Source organism: Gadus morhua, chromosome 4 (assembly GCF_902167405.1).
Source record: "Gadus morhua chromosome 4, gadMor3.0, whole genome shotgun sequence".
NCBI classification, from domain to species: Eukaryota; Metazoa; Chordata; class Actinopteri; order Gadiformes; family Gadidae; genus Gadus; species Gadus morhua.
In genome coordinates, this window is record NC_044051.1 from 33,283,399 (window position 1) to 33,304,019 (window position 20,621).

Genomic DNA, 20,621 nt, shown 5'->3' on the forward strand with positions numbered 1-20,621 from the left:
ACATGTACTTCTCCAGTGGGGGCGCTATTCCAGGCAAAGGAGGACTCTGTACCGGAGGCTTGGATCAGCTGGAGAATCAGTTTTTAGTGTGCGCACCCTTTTAAATCTGGATTCAGTGGATAAAACAAAGGAGTTGATGGACTACCTTCACATCATTGTTGCATAGATATATAGATAAATACTTTAATAATCCCAGAGGGAAATTATTTTTGTCACGAACTCCAGATATACATACACAAATAAATAAATAAATAAATATTAAGAATAAAATATAACATATATGTATCCATATCCATATATATATATATACATACACACACACACACATATATATATATATATATATATATATATATATATATACATATACATATACATGCAACATAAATACACATGCATACGCAAAATATAAAAGATACAACCTAAGAAAAACAAATATACAAATAACAAATTTAAGGACAATATAAATATATATACAAGACCATATATACATATATATATATATATATATATATATATATATATATATATATATATATATATATATACACATACAAACATACATACATATATATATATATATATATATATATATATATATATATATATATATATATATATATATATATATATATATATATATATATATTTATATATATATATACATACATACACATACATCCATAGAAGACAGCACTGTACAAAAATAATTGTACAGTATTGTGCAAAAGGTGCAAGAATTATAGTCCTTGTTTGAGGTCAGAGATTACAGAGAGGGACGGTGTCTGACATTCTAAGGGAGTATTTACCTTTATTGCCTTTATTTAGTATTTATATAGTCATTGGAGCATATAAAAGGATTTAAAGTTTAGGGGGAAATAACAAACAGTGGGGGGCAGTAAAACGCCATAGCTGCGTCTAGACTACCTAAATAAAAGAAGAAGAAGAAGTTACGCCTCCTACTACTAGTTACGCCTCCGTCCTTCAGGACGCAGACAGACCCTACTCTACGATCGTGTACACGTAGTTCTTTCCTTGAGAGACACCATGGCTCGCAAACGAGCGAAGCATAGCAGTTGCTTAGTGTTTGGATGTACAAATGAACACAAAAGTCTATATTTTGTTCCTTCCTCCGAGCCGCTGAAGAACCAGTGGGTTAATTTTATTGTCTCTGGAAATGCGCCAGTCTGCGCCAAACATTTCACTGACGACTGCTTCCTCAACTTGGGCCAATACAGAGCTGGACTTGCTCAACGTCTGAGAATCAAGTCTGGATCAGTACCAACTCTCCATGGCTCAGCTACAAACCTCGGACAAGTAAGTTAACTAACGCCATATCATTGTGTTGCTTTGCTGTATATTGTTCCGTTGTTACCATTCTAATGTTACTTTAGCATTAGCGCTACAGCTAACAGCCAGGTTACTGTCGCTAATGCTACGGTAGATAGCATCAGTTATGTATGTAAATACCATGGACCTATAAGAAAGGACAGCGGACTGAATCATGGCCGCTGTAGCACCCGATTTGGTTTCTCTCCCCCCCCCCCCCCAGTTCCTGTTGCCCCTTACGCTGATTTACTGATGAGCCGTGCGTAGTTGCTATGTTACCGTACGTATTTGGGGAAGAAACGCAAATCGCTAACAACTGGATGTACGGCAAGCGAAATGGGACAAACCTCACACCAGGCTGTGCGGCAGTAGTCGTCTGCTAGTCTGCTACGTTGATTTTAGCGTCACAACACAACTATAACACACACACGTTATTTATGAAGGTATTTGTTAGACCATTCATTGTCAATATTTGCAAAGGAATACGATTAAAGGACAAAAATAGGGGAAACCATCCCCATCAATAATGTATTTATTACGGCTGGACAAAGATTACAAGTTTTAATCGCATCGTTTGGTGAGACAACTCGAGATTAATCACACTTTTATCCACTCCAATTTAAGTTGAATGAGATATCAAATATCACGCATTATCACGCATTATCATTTATACCAAATGTACTTATCAATAACTTGGCCAAGTTTTCTTGAGGGAGTTTTATTGAGTCACCCAGTGAGGTTTGAATATGACAATTACGGAACACTATTATAGGCATGTTTTCTCCTTCACACCTGATTAAAATCAAAGGGTTATTAGCAGATTTCTGCAGAGCTTGATGTCATAGTATTGAGTAGGGATGGGCATTTGAAGAAATTTCCTTGATCGAGCATCGCTAGAGTTATCGATCAATTATCGATTAATCATTAACTTTTTTCTAGGCTATATTGAAATTCCCGTTGGTAGAAAATGCAGCATGTTTTTATCAATGAAATCTTTATTCCAACAATAATGTATGGGCCAACATTAATACAATACAGTTAACTTGAAGACCTACAACTGTTTAACAGTTTTAAAATAATAAATACAGGCATTATAGGTTATAGGCCTATGCGGCGCTCGTAAAGTCCGAACAATGCGCCTACAGGCGCTCTTAAAGGTTTGGAAACGATTCAACAAGACTAAATCTGTAGCCTATTCCAATTACAATAAGTAGCCAACTTATCGGACAACAATAATCAAACAAAGGCAGTTGGCTAAAAGTGGGCATTAAACGATATAACTGTTTTGAAAAAACGGGGGAAAAAAGGCAGACATATAATGCCTATAGGCTGCAGCCGGCGCGCGGAAAAGGCTCGCAACAAAAAGATGAGCCACCCATTTACAAACAATTGCATGAACTGGTCTATCTAAAAGCAATACCTTATTGAACATATATAAGGCTGAACTTGTTGCTAAAATATCACAGTTTTGGCAAAATGTAACTACTCCAAGAGGCGCCAAGCCGAAAGAAAAGCGGAGCGAGAGACAACACATTAAGAAAAAAAAGAGCGACTCACATACGGTGGTGACGGTCCCTACTGTCCATAGCATAACTCCAGCCTGCATATTTTTATTTAGGAATATAAGCATGTTAACATGCTCGCGGGTCAGACGCGAACGCAGCCTTGTAACTGTCAGTCCAGCAGCAGAAAACACCCGCTCTGACGGGACCGAAGTTGCGGGGATGCAGAGGTATTGTCGCGCTAACTTTGACAGGAACCTTCTTCCATTCACTTTCCACCAGTCGGCAGGGTGGTATTTCTCCCACATAGTGATATTCAATTAAATGCTTCAAGACTCACAGTATGCAACACAACGTCCTTTTGATCGATAACAATATAAATTGATCGACGCATTTCTTAACGATCGATTATCGAGCATCGATTAATTATGCCCATCCCTAGTATTGAGTTGATGAGATGAACTATAAAATATGTAAACAAATCAAGGATGTAATATCATTTCATAGAACTAATTTTAAGTATTAGGCTAATGTAATTCACTGAACATGCTTATCTTATATCTTCTTACAACTTGCACCTCGAATATATACAATGTAATAAATTGAGTACTGATTTTACTTTGTTGTCTCTACGCAGGCCAGCTCATCAAGTGCTTACATTCAGCAGCTTCTCTCAAGGGATGTTGCCTGCCAGACAGACCACCTGGAAACACGTACTGTAGGCACACAGCTATCCTTGAAGACTTCGCAGCCCCATTTTAAAAGTGAAGGTGTGTACTTTCTACATTGACATTTTTTTCCCTTGATGTAGTAGATTCTAGGCAGCATAGATTCTAGGCTGATGCTAGATTCTACCTGCGCTAAAAAGCCTGGTCCTCTTTGAAAAAGCATCATGCCCAGCGCCCTGCTAAAAGTTAAACTTGGAGTTGCAATTCAAAGATGGAATCAGTCAAGGGCCCAGAAAGGTTCAAAATGTATAAATGTTAGCTGAGCAGCTTACAGGGATGGACACGTTGTTGCTTTTTAGTGTCAAAATAGAATTATTGCACTTGCCTCGCATGTCATGTGGTGCTCAGATCATTTTGCGCTGGTGTTCGTTGAGTGTCCTTAACCTGGCCAACCACTTCAGCTTTGAGTCTAGGGAGGACGGTGCTGGAGGAGACGTCCCTCTCCAAAATTGTGTATCTTTGTCACAGCAGTACACATTTTAAACCCTCTGTGTCAATGTTGCTTACATTTAAAGAGTTTCTTTCACGTGTACAAATACACAATGCCTCCCTTTATGCAAAATGTAAATGTAAATATACTTTTTCCTTTTTTTCTCCCTCTGCAGAAGACTGCGATGCCTTTGGAGACCGTAGCACTCAGCGCAACGCCACCTCAGAGAGTCTGGGTGTGGACGCCCCTGGCTCCTCCCACATGTCCAGCCACAGCGAGGAACTGAAGATTCTGTGTGTCTACGGTAAAGGGGAGGGCCCATTGGCGTTGGACGGCCATGACACCCTCTCCACCGCGTCAGAAGTGGAGGCCCTGAACTCGCTGTCTGCGGACCACAGCGTGGCCAAGAGCCTGGAGTGCGGCGAACGGCTGGTCTGCCGCGAGGAGCTGAGTGTGCAGGTTGGAAATCATCTTCTCATTCACCATCCAAAATAGAGGCTTCCTCTGTTACAACTCTAAAACAAACCCATTGAAAGCCCACACCTTTATGATTCAGTAAACCTTTTTACACTGCCAAATATGCCCGTCTTATGCCCAACTTTTCCCCTGTGTGATCCGCGCATTTACACTGCCTTAATTAATTTACAGGCTTTATTTCGCACCCCGATTAACCCTCTCGGACCCTACACATATTGGCGGTTTCATTTTGATGTAAATGCGATAAGACAGCTTTGCGGTTCTAGGGGCGAGGCTTGGGTAGAGGTGTTGCTGCATTGTCTCTACAACAGAGACGATTTAGCGATATCACAATTAGGGCTGCAACAACGAATCGATAAAATCGATAAAAATCGATTACTAAATGCGTTGGCAACTAATTTGGTCGTCGATTCGTTGTGTCGCGCGATTAATAAGTTACTCATAGGCGTAGTACTGTTTACAGCCAGCCGCCGACAGGTTGGTTCACGGTTCATGCACGCGCACAGCGAGCTTTAGTGTGAGCGACCACAGCTTGTATTTTGGTCATATCTTAAAACTGGACTGTAGGCCTACATAAAAGTGTTGAACCTTCACTGTCTTTGGGTTAAAAAAACTCCTTCAACTCAGTATCCGTCTAGTTCAACCGAAAACTCTGTCAGCTGCTGCTGCTGCAGACGTTGTGCAGACGGGCTCGGAGTCGGCACCGCGTGCATCAACAGTCATTCAAAGCAGCGGTAGTAATCACACAACCGGACGGTGTAGAAAGTCCCATCAGTTAAAAATAGTAATGCAGTTTTTAAATCCATGTTAAAATCGGCAGGATATAGAGCTAGTTAGCTTAAAAAAAAAAACTAACCAATGGTCACAAACAGTGTCAAATGTGATGTGTTCAGGTCAGCTCAGTAATATGATTGATGCGTTCAAATGCAGCAGTAAAAAAATATATATATTGAGCTTTTGGTGAAAACTTGTTTTCCCAGTAATATAAAATGGATAGTAAAGATAGAATTATGACCTGTTTAATGTCCTATCTTGAACTATCATCATCTTATCAGCAATTAAAGCAATATTACAAGTTCTATTTCAAAGAGTCTCGAAAATGGTATCAATAGGTCTGACCGGTTAACCATGGACATCCCTTATATGCATATAAAAGTATATCATACATTGTATGTTTTTTTTGTGTTATCCCAGTTATGTTTTTTTAATCTTTTTATTATTTAATATTACTTTTAATAGTTCCGGGACGTTGGAGCAATAACCTGGTGTTTTTACACTTCAGTCTGCACTGTGAATTTGAAGTAATGTTCAGTTTTTGAATAAAGATGCGGCAATTCATCTTTTTTTTTTTTATATCCGATTCATCGATTAATCGAAAAAATAATCGACAGATTAATCGATTATTAAAATAATCGTTAGTTGCAGCCCTAATCACAATGCTGCTGACCATCACGGGAGAGAAGGTGATGCAGTCGCATTTAAAGAAGACGAAAAATGGTTGATCTAAGAGAAAGTACCAGGCAAACTTTCCTTACAATGCTTCGTCAGCAGAGTGGTTAGCAAAATAAAGAATACGTTGGGATTTTTGCACTTGTGAATAGTTAATCGCGTTTTACTCTACACTCTGATGTGAACTCATTCTTGAATGCGAGGGTCTTGAATCAAATTTCTTTTTTTTGCAATTCATTGTAAAAAGTCCTCCAGTGTATAGCCCCGCCTTCTGCTGTGAACCAAGAAAGCCAGCTCCGAGACGAAGGGGGATTTTATCAGCTTGGCAGGGTAAAAATGCCTAATCTGTCGTTAGTGGTGGATTGTACTATTCTGTGAAATTGAAAGAATATGTCTTGTGTGTATTTTGTGTGTTTCCTTCTTTATGTGGATAGCAGCAGACATCAGACACCATTTCAATCAAGATTGAAGAGGATATTGGTGGAGGCATGCCCGCCGTAGGTTAGTAATACACATTGCATCTATGCAAGAAAATAACCTTTAAACTGAGAATGTACGCAATTCTGCCTTCTCAGCAGGAGCCTTCAACCCTTGACCATCCAAAGGGCAACAAGGAAAATGCATTATCAACAAATAGAAGTTAGAAAGAATGTCCAAATATAATTCTTCCAATACAAAGTACATACTGTATACCTTTTGTGAAAATGATTAATTAAAAACATTACTTTCTCTCTTTCTCTGTTTTCCTCTCTGAAGAAGACGTCAATGACATCAGAGACTGCAGCACGCAGTGCGGCGCCACCTCGGAGAGTCTGCGTGTGGACGCCCCTTGCTCCTCCCACATGTCAAGTCACAGCGGGGAGTTGCGCATCCTGAGCGTTTACGGACAATGGGAGGGCCCACTGGCGGTGGACGTCCATAACACCCTTTTTGCCGCGTCAGAACCGGAGGCCTTGAGCTCTCTGTCCGCTGACCACAGCGTGGCCAAGAGCCTGAACTGCAGCGTGCGGCTGGTCCGCCTTGAGGAGCTGACTGGGCATCAGGGCGGCCGCAAGGGCCGGCCCGGTGTCTTGTGTGGAAAGGTTATTCCCAACAAGGCCAATATGATCGTCCACATGAGGACCCACAACGACGAGAAGCCCTACAAGTGTGACCAATGCACAAAGCGCTTCAGTGATAGCTACGCCCTGAAGATCCACATGAGAACTCACTCTGGGGAGAAGCCCTACAGGTGTGACCAATGCATGAAGTGCTTCAGTCTGAAAGGCCACCTGAATAGACACATGAGGACTCACTCTGGGGAGAAGCCCTACAGGTGTGACCAATGCAAGATGCGCTTCAGACAGAAAGGCCACTTGAAATACCACATGATGATTCACTCCGGCGAGAAGCCCTACAAGTGTGATCAATGCATGATGCGCTTCAGTCAGAATTACATCCTGAAGAACCACATGAGGACTCACTCCGGGGAGAAGCCCTACAAGTGTGACCAATGCACAAAGTGCTTCAGTGAGAAAGGCACCCTGAATAAACACATGAGGAGTCACTCCGGGAAGAAGCCCTACAAGTGTGACCAATGCAGCAAGCGCTGCAGTCGGAGAGATGCCCTAAATATCCACCTGAGGACTCACTCCGGCGAGAAGCCCTACAAGTGTGACCAATGCAGCAAGCGCTTCAGTCACAAAGGCGCCCTGAAGATCCACATGAGGACTCACTCCGGTTAGAAGCCCTGCCTGTTAGTGCATTGCAACGCCAGCTACAGCGACCCAAGCAATTTGAGTGTGCACATGCTCAAGCACACGGGCAATGGGGTGCTTTCACACAGGGTAACGGGATGCTTTGATTGAGACCTCTGTCCGGTATGTGTCGAAATTACTGCTTTTAGTTTTTCTTTTCATCAGGATTAAACACTTTCCTGCTTTTGATTCGCTTTGTTTTGCTTTGTTTTAATTTTAGTAATTTATGTCCGTGATAAAGAACTTATTTCTCTGACTCTTCTAACAGCAAAATATTAGGAAACGTTCACATCGTTGGTAAATACAAAGAAAACTTGTGAGGGGAGTATACCACGAACCTCGCTGAACAAACCCAGGCTTTCTTGGGAAAACCTGGTTCGACAGAGGCGCAACTCGCAGTCAGAGTTAAATGGTTCCACGACACTCACTTTAGATTCAATTAGTCTAACCAGGTTTTCCGCTTTAGGTTCAATGCGCGTTCACATTAAAGGTGTGTTTATCACGTCATTTGACTCCCCCTTATGCAAAGTGAATCGAGCGTGCGTGGTGTATTATGAATTCCTATGAGGAATTCAAAGTCCAAATCACAGCCAAGGGGAACACGGTTGCCCATAATATGGCTAGGGTAGCGGGCTGGCAAAAAATAGCCGTCCGTGTTAATTCGTAAGTGAATAGATTCTGCATATTGTCTAAAAAATATCATGTATCATCATGCCTTTTACCCCAATAGATGTGGTGCCAGCACGCTCCTACGAACATGGGGCCAAGTCAAAAATAAATATTTAAATAATATTTAATGTGGTAAGTTGTAAGCATCCATTTGAACAATTTCAGGTGAATCTAGCCTGTATGATTTGCAATGGCCTAGGCTCCTACCTTTAGTCACATGTTGATTACCTGTAGCAAAGAAAACCATATTTAATACGACTGGGAGGGGGACCGCTCCACCGCCCTTCACCACTTCGGAGGAGCTGGCTCTCGCCAATAACGAAGGTCGGCCGATGATGGTAGGAGTGGAAGGGGGGGCGTCCTCTGACCGCACTGCCTCGACTTCCAAGGCCTTTGTAATGGTAAGTATTCATGTATTGGCAATGGAAATCAATAATGGTCTTGCTAATCGAATTGTTGTGAAATGATTGAGTGTAAATTAATTGTCATTTTTAGTTGACGGTACAAACATTAGTTTGGAGGAGCTGCCGACAATCAATCTCCAATCAGAGGTATATAACTATCAAAGCAAAGTGTCACGTATTCTTCTAAATCTTTAATTTGTGGACAGAATGTCCTATAATAGGTTTACCTGATTCTTGCAGGAGACTGTCGGCCTGTGACTCCAGGGCGACTATGGAGGTGATTTTTCTGAACAATTCTCACAGCTATAGTATGAATTTGTAGAATAAAAAATGCCTAGCCCTAATTGTGTCACAGACATAGCGGTTATGTGTATGTGGCTGATGGTGGATGCTGCTGATGGTGGATGCTGCTGAAGGTGGATGCTGATGGTGGCTGCTGCTGCTGCTGGTGGCTTGAGCTGGCTGGGGCCGGATAACACTGCTGCTGCAGGTCGCTGCTGCTTGAGGCGATGGCTGCTTGAGCTGGCTGGTGGTGGCGCCTTCTGCTGCTAGTGGTGGCGGCTTGTGCTGGCGACGGCTGTTGGTGGTGGTGGTGGTGGCGGCGGCGACTGCTGCGATTGTTGTCCTTCCTTTCGACCTGATGCACTTTACTATCCTTAACCTCAGCCTGATGTTTGTGGAGTATTTTCTTTGTTTATTAATAACTTACAATATTCCTCCCTGTTCCTTCACTTTGTTCTTGTTTTACAAGTTAGACATACACGCACACCTGTTAACACATTTGTTGTTCTTGTTGCACACATGACTAACATTGTTTTATTTATTGATACCCCCTGGCTCTACTTTGCTGTTCTTGTTCACTTACTGTATGTTTGCTTTGTTGTTCTTAGTCCTTGTTCCCACTTGTTTTTGGGTCCACAAACCTCAGCCTGATATATCTGGCATCTCAAACACTAGGGCCAGGGCCCCGTTTCCCGATAACGATGGATCTTCGCTCGTAAGATCATTCTCCCGATCGATCATTTCTTTGGAGCGTTTCCCGAAACTCCTCTTAACGTGAACGCACATTCGCTGCACTCACGACGATCGTAGGATTGTACCTGTCCGCTGACATGGTTCTGAAACGGGCTATGACGCAGGGGGAGACGCAGGAATGTCGCAGGAAAATGGGGTTAAAATATCTCCCCATCAAGGCCAACCGCAGAGTAGCCTACGAAAAGAATAGATTTCAATAATATGAATGCTAAAGATATTAAAACACAATTGATTAAGCCTAGGTCGACATATCAGTCCGAATCCTGAACGCACTGTGCATACATTTATTCACGGCATTTCCCCCCCTGAACTAATTCCATATTACAAAAATCCAAAATAGCTTGTGTGACAACTACATTTATCTTAGGCCCCGTTCACACTAAGCCGATTTCATGGCGAAACCGCAAAGGTCTTGTACGGTTCGGCCTTCCGTACGCACGAAGCCGGCGAATCCGCTGACCGAAACCGCAAACTTCTGAAACCACCCTCGGAGGTGGTTTCAAATCTACCCGGTTTCCTTTTGGATTCGTGTGTACGCCTGAAACCGCAAACCATGACGTCATCGCCCCACCCCTCGACCTCCTAGCCAATGGCTCTTAAGCCCGCGGAGTCTCAGAAATCACATGCGAGCATGCGCATAAGGGCAGCCTTATGCGCATGCTCGCCTCTTCTTCTTATTTCATTTCTTCTGGATTTCTGTACCAGAAGCAGCGCCCCTTATGGGCCTGGAATGTGTACTACAGCGTTTCTACAGATCTACCCGGTTTCGCTTGGCTTCGTCTTTACGGAGATACTCCGAAACCGGATAGATCGAAACCGTAACGGTTTCGGCTTCGTGTGAACGGGGCCTTAATGTGCTGAATTTTTAAACATATAGGCCTATTTTGCGCAGCAAGAGAGCCGACTTTATCTGATTCCGCATAAGGTTGCATTGATTGGCTCTCTAGTATAGAATATTTGTAGACATTAAAAATGCAACGTTCCATTCATACATTATCATTCAAACGCGGCTCTTCCTCTTCCTCAACCTCCTCAGACCCCAGGTACAACACGCCCAGGACCGCCTGCAGTTCGCGTACCAGCCAGATGTTGGTGTGGAGGATGCCATCCTCTACATGCTACACCGAGTCCACTCCCATCTGGATAAGGGAAGCGGCACAGTGAGGATTCTCTTCTTGGACTTCTCCAGTGCCTTTAACACCATCCAGCCCCCTATGCTTCACGACAAACTGAACAGGATGGGAGTGGAACCCTATTTGGTGGACTGGATTGATGATTACCTCACTGACAGGCCACAGTACGTCAGGCTGAAGGACATCACGTCTGACACTGTGGTCAGCAGTACTGGAGCCCCCCAGGGTACAGTGCTGGCCCCTCTTCTCTTCACCCTGTATACCTCCGATTTTTGCTACAACTCTGAGCTGTGTCATCTACAGAAGTACGCCGATGACACAGCCATAGTTGGGTGTATTAGGGGTGACAGAGAGGAGGAGTATCGGAGTCTGGTGGTGGACTTTGCTCTCTGGTGCCACACTAACCGGCTACAGCTCAACACCGCTAAGACAAAGGAGCTGGTCATTGACTTTGGAAGATCCAGACCAAGTCCGAGACCAGTCCTGCTAGACGGAGCTGAGGTGGAGGCTGTGAATTCCTACAAATACCTCGGGGTCTGGCTGGATAATAAACTGGACTGGAAAACACACACCAGCTACCTGTATGGGAAGACACAAAGCAGGTTGTACTTCCTGAGGAGATAGCGGTCATTCAACATCTGCAGCAAATTGCTGTGGATGTTTTACAAGTCTGTGGTTACCAGCGTCCTCTTCTACACTGTGGTGTGCTGGGGAGGCAGCATAAACAAGAGGGACACCTCCAGACTGGATAAGCTGATCAGGCGGGCTGGCTCTGTGGTCGGCATGAAGCTGGACCCACTGGTGACGGTGGCAGAGAGGAGGACACTGGACAAACTGCTGGACATTATTGATAATGCCAGCCACCCCTTGCACACCGTCATCAGCAACCAGAGGAGCCTGTTCAGTGGAAGGCTGCTCCTTCCCAAAGTAAAGACCAACAGACTCAAGAACTCCTTTGTCCCTCATGCCATCACACTATACAACTCCTCACTCGGAGGGAAGTAGGAGGAAATAGTATAGAAGTAATAGAGTAAAGAGGAGATATATAACCCATTCCACTGTTTAATTTGAACTGCTAATTTATTTAATTTAACTGTCAGCCACCCCTTGCTCACCGTCATTTCATTTTATTTATCCACTATATTATATGATATTAATCCACAATGTCGTATGTGTATATATATGTGTATGTATGTTTATGTATATATATATGTATGTGTGTATATGTATATGTGTGTGCATGTGTATATGTATCTATACATGTTTATTTATGTTTGCATTTATTTATTTATTTATTTACATACATATATTTATTTATTTAAATTAATCCTCTATACAGTTCTCTACATTTATCTTATTTTATTTTACTTGAATCCTGTTTTACTTCTATTATTATTATTATTATCTCTACTTTCTATATTAGCTAAGAGTTTATTGTTTACTGTTTACTGTTTTTGTTTACTTTTTATAGTTAGTTAGTTAAGAGTTTATTGTTTATCTTATATTATTATAATTATTGTTTACTGTTTACTTTTTGTTTTACTTTTTATAGTTATCTAAGAGTGTATTGTTTATCTTATATTGTATATAATTTAATATTGTGTTGTGTTTCTTCTGTGAGCTACTGGACAATCAATTTCCTTGAGGGAGTCATCCCAAAAGGATCAATAAAGCCTAATCTAATCTAATCTATTGCTGACTCGATTAGGAGAGCTTGGATCCTGCCCATATTGTTGGGCAGGATGAAGTTGGCTATAGGCAGGGTTCAAGTTATGATTCCATCTCTGTGGGGGTCTCTTAAAGTTGTTGACGGTGGGGGGAGGCCGTACCGGCCTTGCGCTGAATTTTGACGGGGGGGGGGGGGGGGGGGGGGCGGATATGGGACGTAAATATGGGCTATTATGACACGGCTCTTCTCAATGCCGTGGAACGCTCCGTTCACTTGCATGGGACCTTCACAACAACGCCAGCGTCTTCGGTTGCTAAGCGACGTCAACGTCTTTGGCTAACTATTTCTCTGCTGATCAACTTTATCAACAAATAAATTATAAAAAGACACCTTGTGAAGTCAGGCTATTTTTTCGTTTGGCAAGTAGCTGCTCATAATCGAAAGCTCCCACTGCCTCCCACCTAACTCGAACCCTGGCTATAGGTCTTTCTACACTGCCGAGCCGGTTCGGTCGCAGCTTATTGGCACGCCCGGCGATTTCACCTTCTTATCTCAAGTTTCCTGTCGTCACCCTCTTAAAGTAATGGCCTAAGTCATATTTTCAAGTTGTTCAGAAAACAGAAAAAACTGAACCATATATAGAGTATTTTATATTTATGAATCATTTCAAACACAAAGGTTATGACAATAGATTACTATTGATATACAAATAATGATGTCAGTCAATTGTGTAACATAAGAGGATAAGATGACTTAGGCCAATTTATGAACATGCCTTTGTGATTTACTAAATTTTGAACCTGACTTGGGCCGAATTAATTCTGGAATAAGTGAGGCAAAACAGTGCATTTCTTTTTTTTCCCACTACTGTAACAGACCATGAGGAAGGGTAGGCCTATGCCACAAACATTTGAATATGCTAGTGGAACGAGTCCTGCATCATGGCAATAACTTCACTAGCTTGGTAGACTTTCTTTTTTTTGGAAGTGGCCGCCATCTTGAAACGCTCATAAAATTGCCTAAGTCACTCTTGTCTAGTGAATTAGGCAAAATAAATTGGCCTAATTCACACTCTTGACATAGGCCATTACACTAAACGGGTAGGATCACATGATCTGTTCAACTGAGGATGTTTGGGATTTTACCAGAGGTGGCTAGCATCACAAAGAGCTGATTTAGGCAAGAAAATCATTTTGGCAAAAAGGTGACTTAGGCCATTACTTTAAGAGGGTGACGCTGTGTTAAACCGAGGGGGTTAAATCCCCCATTCGTCACGGCGCGGGGTTTCTTGGTTCACTGGGAAGGCGGGGCTGTGCACGGAGTCTCTGACCTCTTTAGAATAATTTGTATTATTGCATACTCCCAAATGTTTTATTTTTTTTATGAATGAAGACACCCGCATGCAATAATGAGTTCACTCTATGGTAGGCTAACGATGCTCTTAGCGTCCTGCGAGTACTCTGGAGCGCTCGTAAGCTATGAGCGTTTTCAATACATTCGTTACCAACAATGCTTTCGGGAAAATTTTGAAAACTGTACGATGCTCGTACGACCCACTCTGCGATCCACTTAGGCTAACGATGCTTTCGGGAAACGGGGCCCGGCTTTACTTGGTGCCTACTCTCTTTGCAGCGTGCAGATGTTAGGAGGTGGAATCTGCATTTGCTGCAGGGTTTTATAACCTGTGGTCCATTTTACTTGCATTGCTTTTTTAATTGTCTCCATTCCTCAGCGCATTCCTCTCTTGTTAACACAATATTCATCCCTGTTCCTTCACTTTGTTGTTGTTTTTCAAGTTGGACACACACACACACATGCACACACACACACACACATTCTTGTTGTCTGACCCATTGTTTAATAAAAAAAATACTTTCATTTGTTATTCTTTAATATATGTGATACTTTTGATTCTGATTTCAGAACAGATGTAGTAAGGTTAAGCCACTAAAGTCAGTAGCCTAGTGCTACCCATGCTAACACGAACGTGAAGCTTTCCCTCAAACTTAACGTATCTAAGTAGCTTGCAGTGGTCACCCTACCACTCCAAATGTAAAACTGACGTTTACAAATATGCAACAATGGTCAGAGAAGTACTTGTGTTTTTTAATTTATATTTACCATTCAATATTGCAATCGCTGCTGGCAGTCCCATTGAAGAACACGGCAGCGCGGCCTGTTTTTGAACTATACAGGCTTACATGAACCACGTGACCACCCTGCCGGCGAGATCAGAGAGTGTCGCAACCATAGACATATATATTAACTAGATGCCGCCGTAGGGCATCTAGTTAATATATATATCTATGGTCGCAACTCTTCTCTCTCTATTATCTCTGGCAGCATCTTTAGACAGATGAGGAAGCGGGGCCAATACGTCATAGGCCACGCCTACTGGATACAAACGCAGCGCGGGAGTCAGATGAGGTCAGGAACGTATGGCCGTCCCGTTGCTAGAACACGGCAGCGCCAAACATTTCACTGACTACTGCTTCCTCAACTTGGGCCAATATAGAGCTGGACTTGCTCAACGTCTGAAAATCAAATCTGGATCAGTACCAACTCTCCTCGGCTCAGCTACAAACCTCGAAAAGGTAAGTTAACTAACGCCACATCATTGTGTTGCTTTACTGTATATTGTTCCGTTGTTACCATTATAATGTTGCTTTAGCATTAGCGCTACAGCTAACAGCCAAGTTATTGTCGCTAATGTTAAGGTAGATGGCATCAGTTATGTGTGTAAATACCATGGACCTATTAAAGAAAGGACAGTGGACTAATACATGGCCGCCCATTCATAACTATAAATACACACACTGTAAGTCGAGTGTGCATCTCAGCAAGCAAGGGGCATCATACGATAATGGGCACAATTCAACAAAGGGGCTACAGGCACTGATCTCTATTGCTTGGATACCAAGGGAATGCAATGTGTAACAATGTCTGCTCACCATACAACAAACGAATACAACTGTATTCTACCGGCCACTGGACCGCAGTAGTTGTAGCGTTTTACTGATGAGGAGATTGACCTGTTGAACTCATCCTAAATACATATGGTGCGTTCCTGGGAACCCGTGTTTTCGCCCCCTTCTACCCTCTTGTACTCCCAGTTATAGCTGGTTATTTACGGGCAAAAAAGTGTACCTGGAACGCACTATTATAGGCATGTTTTCCCCTTCACACCTGATTCAAATCAAAGGGTTAGCAGATTTCTGCAGAGCTTGATGTCATGGTATTGAGTTGATGAGATGAACTATAAAATATGTAAACAAATCAAGGATGTAATATCATTTCATATAACTCATTTTAAGTATTAGGCTTATGTAATTCACTAAACATGCTTCTCTAATATCGTCTTACAACTTGCACCTGGAATACATACAAGGTAAAAAATTGATTACTGATTTTTCTTTGTTGTCTCTACGCAGGCCAGCTCATCAAGTGCTTACATTCAGCAGCTTCTCTCAAGGGATGTTGCCTGCCAGACAGAAAACCTGGAAACGCATATTTGTAGGCACAAAGCTATCCTTAAAGTCTATGCAGCCCCATTTTAAAAGTGAAGGTGTGTACATTACTCATTGAGTATTTTTTTTCTTTGATTTGGTAGATTCTAGGCTGATGCTAGATTCTTCCTGCGCTAAAAAGCCTGGTCCTCTTTGAAAAAGCATCATGACCAGCGCCCTGCTAAAACACGAGTCAAACTTGGGAGTTGCATTTCAAAGATGGAATCAGTCAAGAGCCCAGAATGGTTTCAAGACAGATGCCACATGAGCTGGTTTATCATTCTCAAACATCAATGAATTCATAATGTATGAATGTTGGCAGAACAGCTTAGAGGGAATGACACGTTGTTGCCTTTTAGTGTCCAAAATATAATTATTGTGCTTGCCTTGCATGTCATATTGTGATCAGATCACTTTGCGCTGGTGTTCGTTGAGTGTCCTTAACCTGGCCAACCACTTGAGCTTTGAGTCTAGGTTTTTGGAGAGGGATGTCTCGTCCAGCACCCTCCTCGGGTGCTGGAGGAGACGTCCCTCTCCAAAACTGTGAATCTTTGTCAGCAGTACACATTTTAAACCCTCTGTGTCAATGTTGCATACATTTAAAGAGTTTCTTTCACGTCTACAAATACACAATGCCTCCCTTTATGCAAAATGTAAATGTAAATATACTTTTTCCTTTTTTTCTCCCTCTGCAGAAGACTGTGATGCCTTTAGAGACCGTAGCACGCAGCGCGGCGCCACCTCAGAGAGTCTGGGTGTGGACGGCCCTGGCTCCTCCCACATGTCCAGTCACAGCGAGGAACTGAAGATTCTGAGGGTCTACGGTAAAGGGGAGGGCCCACTGGCGGTGGACGGCCATGACACCCTCTTCACCGCGTCTGAAGTGGAGGCCCTGAACTCGCTGTCTGCGGACCACAGCGCGGCCAAGAGCCTGGAGCGCGGCGAGCGGCTGGTCTGCAGCGAGGAGCTGAGTGTGCAGGTTGGAATTCATCTTCTTATTCACCATCCAAAAGAGAGGCTTCCTCTGTTACAACTCTAAAACAAACCCATAGAAAGCCTACACCTTTATGATTCAGTAAATGTTTTTACACTGCCAATTATGCTCGTCTTATGCCCAACCTCTCCCCTGTGTGATCCGCGCGTTTACACTGAGCGAGGTAATTTATAGGCTTTATTTCGCACCCCTATTAACCCTCTCTGACCCTACACATATTGGCGGTTTCATTTTAATGTAACTGCGATAAGACAGCTTTGCGGTTCTAGGGGCGAGGCTTGGGTAGAGGTGTTGCTGCATTGTCTCTACAACAGAGACGATGCAGCGATATCAACATGAATAGTTGTAACTGGAGAGAAGGTGAAATCCGCAAGCTGCTGACCATCATGGGAGAGAAGGTGAGGCAGTCGCATTTAAAGAAGACGAAAGATGGTCGATCTAAGAGAAAGTACCAGACAAACTTTATTTACAATGCTTCGTCAGCAGAGTGGTTTGAAAAATATAAAAAAAAGAATCTGCATTTTTGCACTTGTAAATAGTTAATCGCGTTTTATCCTACACTCGGATTTGAACTCATTCTTGCATGCGAGGGTCTTGAATCAAAAATCTGTTTATATTTATTTGCAATTCATTGTGAAGGGTCCTACACTCAGTGTGTAGCCCCGCCTTCTCCGGTGAACCAAGAAAGTCAGCTCAGACGAAGGCAAGGCGGTCAAGGCAACTTCATTTATATAGCACTTTTCATACACAAGGCAGACTCAGTGATTCACGTATAAACATTGTCATGCAATAAAATAAAATAACTGATAAATAAAAGAAAACATTACCAAGTTAAAAAGGCATTTTAGTATTAAAATAGAAAATAAAGGCAAAGTTAAAAAAGCTTTTTAGAAAGTGCAATGTATTTAAGATTTAGCAGAAAGCTAAAGCAAACATAAAAGTCTTCAAGGGGGAAGGGGGATTTTACCCCCTCGGTTTAACACGGGCAAGACATTGAAATTGCAGGGCGTGCCAAGCCGCGACCGAACCAGCTTGGCAGTGTAAAAAGGCATAATGTGTCGTTAGTGGGGATTGACAACTGATCTGTGAAAATGAAAGAATATGTCTTGTGTGTGTTTCCTTCTTTATGTGGAAAGCAGCAGACCCCAGACACCATTTCAATCAAGGTTGAAGAGGATGTTGGTGGAGGCATGCCCGCCACAGGTTAGTAATACACATTGCATCTATGCAAGAAAACAACCTGGATCAACTGAGAATGTACTCGAATCTGCCTTCTCAGCAGGAGCCTTTAACCCTTAACCATCCAAAGGGCGACAAGGAAAATGCATAATCAACAAATAGAAGTTAGAAAGAATGTCAAAATATAATTCTTCCAACACACAAGTGTGTGCAAAGTACATACTGTATACCTTTTGTGAAAACGATTAATTAAAAACATCACTTTCTCTCTTTCTCTGTTTTCCTCTCTGAAGAAGACAATGACATCAGAGACTGCAGCACGCAGCGCGGCGCCACCTCGGAGAGTCTGCGTTTGGACGCCCCTGGCTCCTCCCACATGTCAAGTCACAGCGGGGAGCTGCGCATCCTGAGCGTCTACGGACAGGGGGAGGGCCCACTGGCGGTGGACGGCCAGGACACCCTCTTTGCCGCGTCAGAACTGGAGGCCTTGAGCTCGCTGTCTGCTGACCACAGCGTGGCCAAGAGCCTGAACTGCAGCGTGAGGCTCGTCCTCCTTGAGGAGCTGACTGGGCATCAGGGCGGCCGCAAGGGCCGGCCCGGTGTCTTGTGTGGAAAGGTTGTTCCCAACAATGCCAATATGATCGTCCACATGAGGACTCACTCCGGCGAGAAGCCCTACAGGTGTGACCAATGCACGAAGTGCTTCAGTCGGAAAGGCCAGCTGAATATCCACATGATGAATCACTCCGGCGTGAAGCCCTACAAGTGTGACCAATGCACGATGCGCTTCAGTCAGAAATACATCCTGAAGAACCACATGAGGACTCACTCCGGGGAGAAGCCCTACAAGTGTGACCAATGCACAAAGTGCTTCAGTCGGACAGACCACCTGAATATCCACATGAGGACTCACTCCGGGGAGAAGCCCTACAAGTGTGACCAATGCACGAAGCGCTTCAGTCATGGCTGCTCCCTGAAGATCCACATGTCGACTCACACCGGGGAGAAGCCCTACAGGTGTGACCAATGCCCGAAGTGCTTCAGTCTGAAAGACCACCTGAAGACCCACATGAGAACTCACTCCGGCGAGAAGCCCTACAAGTGTGACCAATGCACGAAGCGCTTCAGTCATGGCTGCAACCTGAAGAACCACCTGAGGACTCACTCTGGGGAGAAGCCCTACAAGTGTGACCAATGCACGAAGTGCTTCAGTGAGAAAGGCCCCCTGAAGCACCACATGAGGACTCACTCTGGGGAGAAGCCCTACAAGTGTGACCAATGCACGATGCGCTTCAGTCAGAAAGGCCACCTGAAGATCCACATGAGGACTCACTCCGGGGAGAAGCCCTACAAGTGTGACCAATGCACGATGCGCTACAGTCAGAAAGGCACCCTGAAGATCCACATGAGGACTCACTCCGGTTAGACGCCCTGCCTGTTAGTGCATTGGAACGCCAGCTACAGCGACCCAAGCAATTTGAGTGTCCACATGCTCAAGGACACGGGCAATGGGGTGCTTTCACACAGGGTAACGGGGCGCTTTGATTGAGAGCGCTGTCCGGTATTTGTCGAAATTACTGCTTTTAGTTTTTCTTTTCATCAGGATTAAACACTTTCCAGCTTTTGATTCGCTTTGTTTTGCTTTGTTTTAATTTTTGTAATTCATGTCTGTGTGATAAAGAACTTATTTCTCTGACTCTTCTAACAGCAAAATATTAGGAAACGTTCACATCGTTGGTAAATACAAAGGAAACTTGTGAGGGGAGTATACCACGAACCTCGCTGAACATACCCAGGCTTTCTTGGGAAAACCTGGTTCAATTCAATTTTTGTAATTCATGTCTGTGTGATAAAGAACTTATTTCTCTGACTCTTCTAACAGCAAAATATTAGGAAACGTTCACATCGTTGGTAAATACAAAGGAAACTTGTGAGGGGAGTATACCACGAACCTCGCTGAACATACCCAGGCTTTCTTGGGAAAACCTGGTTCGACAGAGGCGCAACTCGCAGTCAGAGTTAAATGGTTCCACGACACTCACTTTAGATTCAATTAGTCGAACCAGGTTTTCCGCTTTAGGTTCAATGCGCGTTCACATAAAAGGTGTGTTTATCACGTCATTCGACTCCCCCTTATGCAAAGTGAATCGAGCGTGCGTGGTGTATTATGAATTCCTACGAGGAATTCAAAGTCCAAATCACAGCCAAGGGGAACACGGTTGCCGATAATATGGCTAGGGTAGCGGGCTGGCAAAAAATAGCCCTCTGTGTTAATTCGTAAGTGAAAAGATTCTGCATATTGTCAAAAAATATGTATCATCATGCCTTTTACCCCCATAAATGTGGTGCCAGCACGCTCCTAAGAACATGGGGCCAAGTCA

General features: G+C 43.3%; 1 long non-coding RNA gene and 1 pseudogene across 1 annotated transcript; both read left to right on the forward strand.

Annotated features, from left to right (window-relative positions):
• Positions 1 to 890: 890 nt before the first annotated feature.
• LOC115542401 (zinc finger protein 431-like) lies at positions 891 to 19,856 on the forward strand (annotated as a pseudogene).
• Positions 14,942 to 16,988, forward strand: LOC115542433 (uncharacterized). Its single transcript, XR_003976545.1, has 3 exons — positions 14,942 to 15,155; positions 15,993 to 16,126; positions 16,766 to 16,988. It is a non-coding gene; the product is annotated as an uncharacterized LOC115542433 (long non-coding RNA).
• Positions 19,857 to 20,621: the final 765 nt, after the last annotated feature.